This window comes from Anthonomus grandis, chromosome 1 (genome assembly GCF_022605725.1).
Source record: "Anthonomus grandis grandis chromosome 1, icAntGran1.3, whole genome shotgun sequence".
Classification (NCBI taxonomy): Eukaryota; Metazoa; Arthropoda; class Insecta; order Coleoptera; family Curculionidae; genus Anthonomus; species Anthonomus grandis.
In genome coordinates, this window is record NC_065546.1 from 6,500,993 (window position 1) to 6,512,383 (window position 11,391).

Here is an 11,391-nt window from a genome sequence, read left to right on the forward strand (position 1 = left end):
TTTCGGGTATACCCCCCCGTATCGAATTTTTTCACCAAAAATTGATTTTTTTCGAAATCAAACTAAGTATACCAGCGTCTTATTTGGATCACCTAGATTACGAAAACACCGGGTTATAACAGGATCCAAGCAGAACTAAGGGAATGAGAGCACTTTGATAATCGTTAATAAGTCGTTTCCGACGTCCGTTTTTGAGGCCAAAAATGGGCATCAAAAATGCCATATCTCGGCTATTAGAAGAGCTACGACCTTGCGGATGGTCTCGTTGGATTCAGAACGACGAAACTAAGACAAAACCGGTGAAATTTTCCCGATAGCTCCCATAGAAACCGAGATATCGACCTTCAAACTTAGGGTTTTTTCATTTTTCGGGTATACCCCCCCGTATCGAATTTTTTCACCAAAAATTGATTTTTTTCGAAATCAAACTAAGTATACCAGCGTCTTATTTGGATCACCTAGATTACGAAAACACCGGGTTATAACAGGATCCAAGCAGAACTAAGGGAATGAGAGCACTTTGATAATCGTTAATAAGTCGTTTCCGACGTCCGTTTTTGAGGCCAAAAATGGGCATCAAAAATGCCATATCTCGGCTATTAGAAGAGCTACGACCTTGCGGATGGTCTCGTTGGATTCAGAACGACGAAACTAAGACAAAACCGGTGGAATTTTCCCGATAGCTCCCATAGAAGCCGAGATATCGACCTTCAAACTTAGGGTTTTTTCATTTTTCGTGTATACCCCCCCGTATCGAATTTCTTCACCAAAAATTGATTTTTTTCGAAATCAAACTAAGTATACCAGCGTCTTATTTGGGTCACCTAGATTACGAAAACACCGGGTTATAACAGGATCCAAGCAGAACTAAGGGAATGAGAGCACTTTGATAATCCTGAAAAAGTCGTTTTCGACGTCCGTTTTTGAGGCCAAAAATGGGCATCAAAAATGCCATATCTCAGCTGTTAGAAGAGCTACGATCTTGCGGATGGTCTCGTTGGATTTAGAACGACGAAACTAAGACAAAACCGGTGGAATTTTCCCGATAGCTCCCATAGAAGCCGAGATATCGACCTTCAAACTTAGGGTTTTTTCATTTTTCGGGTATACCCCCCCGTATCGAATTTTTTCACCAAAAATTGATTTTTTTCGAAATCAAACTAAGTATACCAGCGTCTTATTTGGATCACCTAGATTACGAAAACACCGGGTTATAACAGGATCCAAGCAGAACTAAGGGAATGAGAGCACTTTGATAATCGTTAATAAGTCGTTTCCGACGTCCGTTTTTGAGGCCAAAAATGGGCATCAAAAATGCCATATCTCAGCTATTAGAAGAGCTAGGACCTTGCGGATGGTCTCGTTGGATTTAGAACGACGAAACTAAGACAAAACCGGTGGAATTTTCCCGATAGCTCCCATAGAAGCCGAGATATCGACCTTCAAACTTAGGGTTTTTTCATTTTTCGTGTATACCCCCCCGTATCGAATTTCCTCACCAAAAATTAATTTTTTTCGAAATCAAACTAAGTATACCAGCGTCTTATTTGGGTCACCTAGATTACGAAAACACCGGGTTATAACAGGATCCAAGCAGAACTAAGGGAATGAGAGCACTTTGATAATCGTTAATAAGTCGTTTCCGACGTCCGTTTTTGAGGCCAAAAATGGGCATCAAAAATGCCATATCTCGGCTATTAGAAGAGCTACGACCTTGCGGATGGTCTCGTTGGATTCAGAACGACGAAACTAAGACAAAACCGGTGGAATTTTCCCGATAGCTCCCATAGAAGCCGAGATATCGACCTTCAAACTTAGGGTTTTTTCATTTTTCGTGTATACCCCCCCGTATCGAATTTCTTCACCAAAAATTGATTTTTTTCGAAATCAAACTAAGTATACCAGCGTCTTATTTGGGTCACCTAGATTACGAAAACACCGGGTTATAACAGGATCCAAGCAGAACTAAGGGAATGAGAGCACTTTGATAATCCTGAAAAAGTCGTTTTCGACGTCCGTTTTTGAGGCCAAAAATGGGCATCAAAAATGCCATATCTCAGCTGTTAGAAGAGCTACGACCTTGCGGATGGTCTCGTTGGATTTAGAACGACGAAACTAAGACAAAACCGGTGGAATTTTCCCGATAGCTCCCATAGAAGCCGAGATATCGACCTTCAAACTTAGGGTTTTTTCATTTTTCGGGTATACCCCCCCGTATCGAATTTTTTCACCAAAAATTGATTTTTTTCGAAATCAAACTAAGTATACCAGCGTCTTATTTGGATCACCTAGATTACGAAAACACCGGGTTATAACAGGATCCAAGCAGAACTAAGGGAATGAGAGCACTTTGATAATCGTTAATAAGTCGTTTCCGACGTCCGTTTTTGAGGCCAAAAATGGGCATCAAAAATGCCATATCTCAGCTATTAGAAGAGCTAGGACCTTGCGGATGGTCTCGTTGGATTTAGAACGACGAAACTAAGACAAAACCGGTGGAATTTTCCCGATAGCTTCCATAGAAGCCGAGATATCGACCTTCAAACTTAGGGTTTTTTCATTTTTCGTGTATACCCCCCCGTGTCGAATTTTTTCACCAAAAATTGATTTTTTTCGAAATCAAACTAAGTATACCAGCGTCTTATTTGGGTCACCTAGATTACGAAAACACCGGGTTATAACAGGATCCAAGCAGAACTAAGGGAATGAGAGCACTTTGAAAATCCTGAAAAAGTCGTTTTCGACGTCCGTTTTTGAGGCCAAAAATGGGCATCAAAAATGCCATATCTCAGCTATTAGAAGAGCTACGACCTTGCGGATGGTCTCGTTGGTTTCAGAACGACGAAACTAAGACAAAACCGGTGGAATTTTCCCGATAGCTCCCATAGAAGCCGAGATATCGACCTTCAAACTTAGGGTTTTTTCATTTTTCGGGTATACCCCCCCGTATCGAATTTTTTCACCAAAAATTGATTTTTTTCGAAATCAAACTAAGTATACCAGCGTCTTATTTGGGTCACCTAGATTACGAAAACACCGGGTTATAACAGGATCCAAGCAGAACTAAGGGAATGAGAGCACTTTGAAAATCCTGAAAAAGTCGTTTTCGACGTCCGTTTTTGAGGCCAAAAATGGGCATCAAAAATGCCATATCTTAGCTATTAGAAGAGCTACGACCTTGCGGATGGTCTCGTTGGATTCAGAACGACGAAACTAAGACAAAACCGGTGGAATTTTCCCGATAGCTCCCATAGAAGCCGAGATATCGACCTTCAAACTTAGGGTTTTTTCATTTTTCGGGTATACCCCCCCGTATCGAATTTCCTCACCAAAAATTGATTTTTTTCGAAATCAAACTAAGTATACCAGCGTCTTATTTGGGTCACCTAGATTACGAAAACACCGGGTTATAACAGGATCCAAGCAGAACTAAGGGAATGAGAGCACTTTGATAATCGTTAATAAGTCGTTTCCGACGTCCGTTTTTGAGGCCAAAAATGGGCATCAAAAATGCCATATCTCAGCTATTAGAAGAGCTACGACCTTGCGGATGGTCTCGTTGGATTTAGAACGACGAAACTAAGACAAAACCGGTGGAATTTTCCCGATAGCTCCCATAGAAGCCGAGATATCGACCTTCAAACTTAGGGTTTTTTCATTTTTCGGGTATACCCCCCCGTATCGAATTTTTTCACCAAAAATTGATTTTTTTCGAAATCAAACAAAGTATACCAGCGTCTTATTTGGATCACCTAGATTACGAAAACACCGGGTTATAACAGGATCCAAGCAGAATTAAGGGAATGAGAGCACTTTGAAAATCCTGAAAAAGTCGTTTTCGACGTCCGTTTTTGAGGCCAAAAATGGGCATCAAAAATGCCATATCTCAGCTGTTAGAAGAGCTACGACCTTGCGGATGGTCTCGTTGGATTTAGAACGACGAAACTAAGACAAAACCGGTGGAATTTTCCCGATAGCTCCCATAGAAGCCGAGATATCGACCTTCAAACTTAGGGTTTTTTCATTTTTCGGGTATACCCCCCCGTATCGAATTTTTTCACCAAAAATTGATTTTTTTCGAAATCAAACTAAGTATACCAGCGTCTTATTTGGATCACCTAGATTACGAAAACACCGGGTTATAACAGGATCCAAGCAGAACTAAGGGAATGAGAGCACTTTGATAATCGTTAATAAGTCGTTTCCGACGTCCGTTTTTGAGGCCAAAAATGGGCATCAAAAATGCCATATCTCGGCTATTAGAAGAGCTACGACCTTGCGGATGGTCTCGTTGGATTCAGAACGACAAAACTAAGACAAAACCGGTGAAATTTTCCCGATAGCTCCCATAGAAACCGAGATATCGACCTTCAAACTTAGGGTTTTTTCATTTTTCGGGTATACCCCCCCGTATCGAATTTTTTCACCAAAAATTGATTTTTTTCGAAATCAAACTAAGTATACCAGCGTCTTATTTGGATCACCTAGATTACGAAAACACCGGGTTATAACAGGATCCAAGCAGAACTAAGGGAATGAGAGCACTTTGATAATCGTTAATAAGTCGTTTCCGACGTCCGTTTTTGAGGCCAAAAATGGGCATCAAAAATGCCATATCTCGGCTATTAGAAGAGCTACGACCTTGCGGATGGTCTCGTTGGATTCAGAACGACGAAACTAAGACAAAACCGGTGGAATTTTCCCGATAGCTCCCATAGAAGCCGAGATATCGACCTTCAAACTTAGGGTTTTTTCATTTTTCGTGTATACCCCCCCGTATCGAATTTCTTCACCAAAAATTGATTTTTTTCGAAATCAAACTAAGTATACCAGCGTCTTATTTGGGTCACCTAGATTACGAAAACACCGGGTTAAAACAGGATCCAAGCAGAACTAAGGGAATGAGAGCACTTTGATAATCCTGAAAAAGTCGTTTTCGACGTCCGTTTTTAAGGCCAAAAATGGGCATCAAAAATGCCATATCTCAGCTGTTAGAAGAGCTACGACCTTGCGGATGGTCTCGTTGGATTCAGAACGACGAAACTAAGACAAAACCGGTGGAATTTTCCCGATAGCTCCCATAGAAGCCGAGATATCGACCTTCAAACTTAGGGTTTTTTCATTTTTCGGGTATACCCCCCCGTATCGAATTTTTTCACCAAAAATTGATTTTTTTCGAAATCAAACTAAGTATACCAGCGTCTTATTTGGATCACCTAGATTACGAAAACACCGGGTTATAACAGGATCCAAGCAGAACTAAGGGAATGAGAGCACTTTGATAATCGTTAATAAGTCGTTTCCGACGTCCGTTTTTGAGGCCAAAAATGGGCATCAAAAATGCCATATCTCAGCTATTAGAAGAGCTAGGACCTTGCGGATGGTCTCGTTGGATTTAGAACGACGGAACTAAGACAAAACCGGTGGAATTTTCCCGATAGCTCCCATAGAAGCCGAGATATCGACCTTCAAACTTAGGGTTTTTTCATTTTTCGTGTATACCCCCCCGTGTCGAATTTTTTCACCAAAAATTGATTTTTTTCGAAATCAAACTAAGTATACCAGCGTCTTATTTGGGTCACCTAGATTACGAAAACACCGGGTTATAACAGGATCCAAGCAGAACTAAGGGAATGAGAGCACTTTGAAAATCCTGAAAAAGTCGTTTTCGACGTCCGTTTTTGAGGCCAAAAATGGGCATCAAAAATGCCATATCTCAGCTATTAGAAGAGCTACGACCTTGCGGATGGTCTCGTTGGTTTCAGAACGACGAAACTAAGACAAAACCGGTGGAATTTTCCCGATAGCTCCCATAGAAGCCGAGATATCGACCTTCAAACTTAGGGTTTTTTCATTTTTCGGGTATACCCCCCCGTATCGAATTTTTTCACCAAAAATTGATTTTTTTCGAAATCAAACTAAGTATACCAGCGTCTTATTTGGATCACCTAGATTACGAAATCACCGGGTTATAACAGGATCCAAGCAGAACTAAGGGAATGAGAGCACTTTGAAAATCCTGAAAAAGTCGTTTTCGACGTCCGTTTTTGAGGCCAAAAATGGGCATCAAAAATGCCATATCTCAGCTATTAGAAGAGCTACGACCTTGCGGATGGTCTCGTTGGATTTAGAACGACGAAACTAAGACAAAACCGGTGGAATTTTCCCGATAGCTCCCATAGAAGCCGAGATATCGACCTTCAAACTTAGGGTTTTTTCATTTTTCGGGTATACCCCCCCGTATCGAATTTTTTCACCAAAAATTGATTTTTTTCGAAATCAAACTAAGTATACCAGCGTCTTATTTGGGTCACCTAGATTACGAAAACACCGGGTTATAACAGGATCCAAGCAGAATTAAGGGAATGAGAGCACTTTGAAAATCCTGAAAAAGTCGTTTTCGACGTCCGTTTTTGAGGCCAAAAATGGGCATCAAAAATGCCATATCTCAGCTATTAGAAGAGCTACGACCTTGCGGATGGTCTCGTTGGATTCAGAACGACGAAACTAAGACAAAACCGGTGGAATTTTCCCGATAGCTCCCATAGAAGCCGAGATATCGACCTTCAAACTTAGGGTTTTTTCATTTTTCGTGTATACCCCCCCGTATCGAATTTCCTCACCAAAAATTGATTTTTTTCGAAATCAAACTAAGTATACCAGCGTCTTATTTGGGTCACCTAGATTACGAAAACACCGGGTTATAACAGGATCCAAGCAGAATTAAGGGAATGAGAGCACTTTGAAAATCCTGAAAAAGTCGTTTTCGACGTCCGTCTTTGAGGCCAAAAATGGGCATCAAAAATGCCATATCTCAGCTGTTAGAAGAGCTACGACCTTGCGGATGGTCTCGTTGGATTTAGAACGACGAAACTAAGACAAAACCGGTGGAATTTTCCCGATAGCTCCCATAGAAGCCGAGATATCGACCTTCAAACTTAGGGTTTTTTCATTTTTCGTGTATACCCCCCCCGTATCGAATTTCCTCACCAAAAATTGATTTTTTTCGAAATCAAACTAAGTATACCAGCGTCTTATTTGGGTCACCTAGATTACGAAAACACCGGGTTATAACAGGATCCAAGCAGAATTAAGGGAATGAGAGCACTTTGAAAATCCTGAAAAAGTCGTTTTCGACGTCCGTCTTTGAGGCCAAAAATGGGCATCAAAAATGCCATATCTCAGCTGTTAGAAGAGCTACGACCTTGCGGATGGTCTCGTTGGATTTAGAACGACGAAACTAAGACAAAACCGGTGGAATTTTCCCGATAGCTCCCATAGAAGCCGAGATATCGACCTTCAAACTTAGGGTTTTTTCATTTTTCGGGTATACCCCCCCGTATCGAATTTTTTCACCAAAAATTGATTTTTTTCGAAATCAAACTAAGTATACCAGCGTCTTATTTGGATCACCTAGATTACGAAAACACCGGGTTATAACAGGATCCAAGCAGAACTAAGGGAATGAGAGCACTTTGATAATCGTTAATAAGTCGTTTCCGACGTCCGTTTTTGAGGCCAAAAATGGGCATCAAAAATGCCATATCTCAGCTATTAGAAAAGCTACGACCTTGCGGATGGTCTCGTTGGATTTAGAACGACGAAACTAAGACAAAACCGGTGGAATTTTCCCGATAGCTCCCATAGAAGCCGAGATATCGACCTTCAAACTTAGGGTTTTTTCATTTTTCGGGTATACCCCCCCGTATCGAATTTTTTCACCAAAAATTGATTTTTTTCGAAATCAAACAAAGTATACCAGCGTCTTATTTGGATCACCTAGATTACGAAAACACCGGGTTATAACAGGATCCAAGCAGAATTAAGGGAATGAGAGCACTTTGATAATCCTGAAAAAGTCGTTTTCGACGTCCGTTTTTGAGGCCAAAAATGGGCATCAAAAATGCCATATCTCAGCTGTTAGAAAAGCTACGACCTTGCGGATGGTCTCGTTGGATTTAGAACGACGAAACTAAGACAAAACCGGTGGAATTTTCCCGATAGCTCCCATAGAAGCCGAGATATCGACCTTCAAACTTAGGGTTTTTTCATTTTTCGGGTATACCCCCCCGTATCGAATTTTTTCACCAAAAATTGATTTTTTTCGAAATCAAACTAAGTATACCAGCGTCTTATTTGGATCACCTAGATTACGAAAACACCGGGTTATAACAGGATCCAAGCAGAACTAAGGGAATGAGAGCACTTTGATAATCGTTAATAAGTCGTTTCCGACGTCCGTTTTTGAGGCCAAAAATGGGCATCAAAAATGCCATATCTCAGCTATTAGAAGAGCTACGACCTTGCGGATGGTCTCGTTGGATTTAGAACGACGAAACTAAGACAAAACCGGTGGAATTTTCCCGATAGCTCCCATAGAAGCCGAGATATCGACCTTCAAACTTAGGGTTTTTTCATTTTTCGGGTATACCCCCTCGTATCGAATTTTTTCACCAAAAATTGATTTTTTTCGAAATCAAACAAAGTATACCAGCGTCTTATTTGGATCACCTAGATTACGAAAACACCGGGTTATAACAGGATCCAAGCAGAATTAAGGGAATGAGAGCACTTTGATAATCCTGAAAAAGTCGTTTTCGACGTCCGTTTTTGAGGCCAAAAATGGGCATCAAAAATGCCATATCTCAGCTGTTAGAAGAGCTACGACCTTGCGGATGGTCTCGTTGGATTTAGAACGACGAAACTAAGACAAAACCGGTGGAATTTTCCCGATAGCTCCCATAGAAGCCGAGATATCGACCTTCAAACTTAGGGTTTTTTCATTTTTCGGGTATACCCCCCCGTATCGAATTTTTTCACCAAAAATTGATTTTTTTCGAAATCAAACTAAGTATACCAGCGTCTTATTTGGATCACCTAGATTACGAAAACACCGGGTTATAACAGGATCCAAGCAGAACTAAGGGAATGAGAGCACTTTGATAATCGTTAATAAGTCGTTTCCGACGTCCGTTTTTGAGGCCAAAAATGGGCATCAAAAATGCCATATCTCAGCTGTTAGAAGAGCTACGACCTTGCGGATGGTCTCGTTGGATTTAGAACGACGAAACTAAGACAAAACCGGTGGAATTTTCCCGATAGCTCCCATGGAAGCCGAGATATCGACCTTCAAACTTAGGGTTTTTTCATTTTTCGGGTATACCCCCCCGTATCGAATTTTTTCACCAAAAATTGATTTTTTTCGAAATCAAACTAAGTATACCAGCGTCTTATTTGGATCACCTAGATTACGAAAACACCGGGTTATAACAGGATCCAAGCAGAACTAAGGGAATGAGAGCACTTTGAAAATCCTGAAAAAGTCGTTTTCGACGTCCGTTTTTGAGGCCAAAAATGGGCATCAAAAATGCCATATCTCAGCTATTAGAAGAGCTACGACCTTGCGGATGGTCTCGTTGGATTCAGAACGACGAAACTAAGACAAAACCGGTGGAATTTTCCCGATAGCTCCCATAGAAGCCGAGATATCGACCTTCAAACTTAGGGTTTTTTCATTTTTCGTGTATACCCCCCCGTATCGAATTTTTTCACCAAAAATTGATTTTTTTCGAAATCAAACTAAGTATACCAGCGTCTTATTTGGGTCACCTAGATTACGAAAACACCGGGTTATAACAGGATCCAAGCAGAACTAAGGGAATGAGAGCACTTTGAAAATCCTGAAAAAGTCGTTTTCGACGTCTGTTTTTGAGGCCAAAAATGGGCATCAAAAATCCAATATCTCAGCTATTAGAAGAGCTACGACCTTGCGGATGGTCTCGTTGGATTCAGAACGACGAAACTAAGACAAAACCGGTGAAATTTTCCCGATAGCTCCCATAGAAGCCGAGATATCGACCTTCAAACTTAGGGTTTTTTCATTTTTCGGGTATACCCCCCCGTATCGAACTTTTTCACCAAAAATTGATTTTTTTCGAAATCAAACTAAGTATACCAGCGTCTTATTTGGATCACCTAGATTACGAAAACACCGGGTTATAACAGGATCCAAGCAGAACTAAGGGAATGAGAGCACTTTGATAATCGTTAATAAGTCGTTTCCGACGTCCGTTTTTGAGGCCAAAAATGGGCATCAATAATGCCATATCTCGGCTATTAGAAGAGCTACGACCTTGCGGATGGTCTCGTTGGATTCAGAACGACGAAACTAAGACAAAACCGGTGGAATTTTCCCGATAGCTCCCATAGAAGCCGAGATATCGACCTTCAAACTTAGGGTTTTTTCATTTTTCGTGTATACCCCCCCGTATCGAATTTCTTCACCAAAAATTGATTTTTTTCGAAATCAAACTAAGTATACCAGCGTCTTATTTGGGTCACCTAGATTACGAAAACACCGGGTTATAACAGGATCCAAGCAGAACTAAGGGAATGAGAGCACTTTGAAAATCCTGAAAAAGTCGTTTTCGACGTCCGTCTTTGAGGCCAAAAATGGGCATCAAAAATGCCATATCTCAGCTATTAGAAGAGCTACGACCTTGCGGATGGTCTCGTTGGATTTAGAACGACGAAACTAAGACAAAACCGGTGGAATTTTCCCGATAGCTCCCATAGAAGCCGAGATATCGACCTTCAAACTTAGGGTTTTTTCATTTTTCGGGTATACCCCCCCGTATCGAATTTTTTCACCAAAAATTGATTTTTTTCGAAATCAAACTAAGTATACCAGCGTCTTATTTGGATCACCTAGATTACGAAAACACCGGGTTATAACAGGATCCAAGCAGAATTAAGGGAATGAGAGCACTTTGAAAATCCTGAAAAAGTCGTTTTCGACGTCCGTCTTTGAGGCCAAAAATGGGCATCAAAAATGCCATATCTCAGCTATTAGAAGAGCTACGACCTTGCGGATGGTCTCGTTGGATTTAGAACGACGAAACTAAGACAAAACCGGTGGAATTTTCCCGATAGCTCCCATAGAAGCCGAGATATCGACCTTCAAACTTAGGGTTTTTTCATTTTTCGGGTATACCCCCCCGTATCGAATTTTTTCACCAAAAATTGATTTTTTTCGAAATCAAACTAAGTATACCAGCGTCTTATTTGGATCACCTAGATTACGAAAACACCGGGTTATAACAGGATCCAAGCAGAACTAAGGGAATGAGAGCACTTTGATAATCGTTAATAAGTCGTTTCCGACGTCCGTTTTTGAGGCCAAAAATGGATTTCTTTCGAAATCAAACTAAGTATACCAGCGTCTTATTTGGGTCACCTAGATTACGAAAACACCGGGTTATAACAGGATCCAAGCAGAACTAAGGGAATGAAAGCACTTTGAAAATCCTGAAAAAGTCGTTTTCGACGTCCGTTTTTGAGGCCAAAAATGGGCATCAAAAATGCCATATCTCAGCTATTAGAAGAGCTACG

At 40.9% G+C, this 11,391-nt stretch overlaps 1 long non-coding RNA gene across 6 annotated transcripts; it reads right to left on the reverse strand.

Moving 5' to 3' along the window:
* Positions 1 to 2,085: 2,085 nt before the first annotated feature.
* Positions 2,086 to 11,101, reverse strand: LOC126741873 (uncharacterized). Of its 6 annotated transcripts, XR_007662420.1 has the most exons (7): positions 9,128 to 9,669; positions 8,146 to 8,395; positions 7,205 to 7,779; positions 5,008 to 5,373; positions 4,119 to 4,275; positions 3,544 to 3,752; positions 2,086 to 2,445 (listed from the first exon to the last, which is right to left on the reverse strand). It is a non-coding gene; the product is annotated as an uncharacterized LOC126741873 (long non-coding RNA). The 6 variants fall into 6 exon arrangements; XR_007662419.1 differs by lacking the exon at positions 3,544 to 3,752 and having other exon boundaries at positions 3,910 to 4,275; XR_007662421.1 differs by lacking the exon at positions 2,086 to 2,445 and having other exon boundaries at positions 3,372 to 3,752; positions 7,571 to 7,779.
* Positions 11,102 to 11,391: the final 290 nt, after the last annotated feature.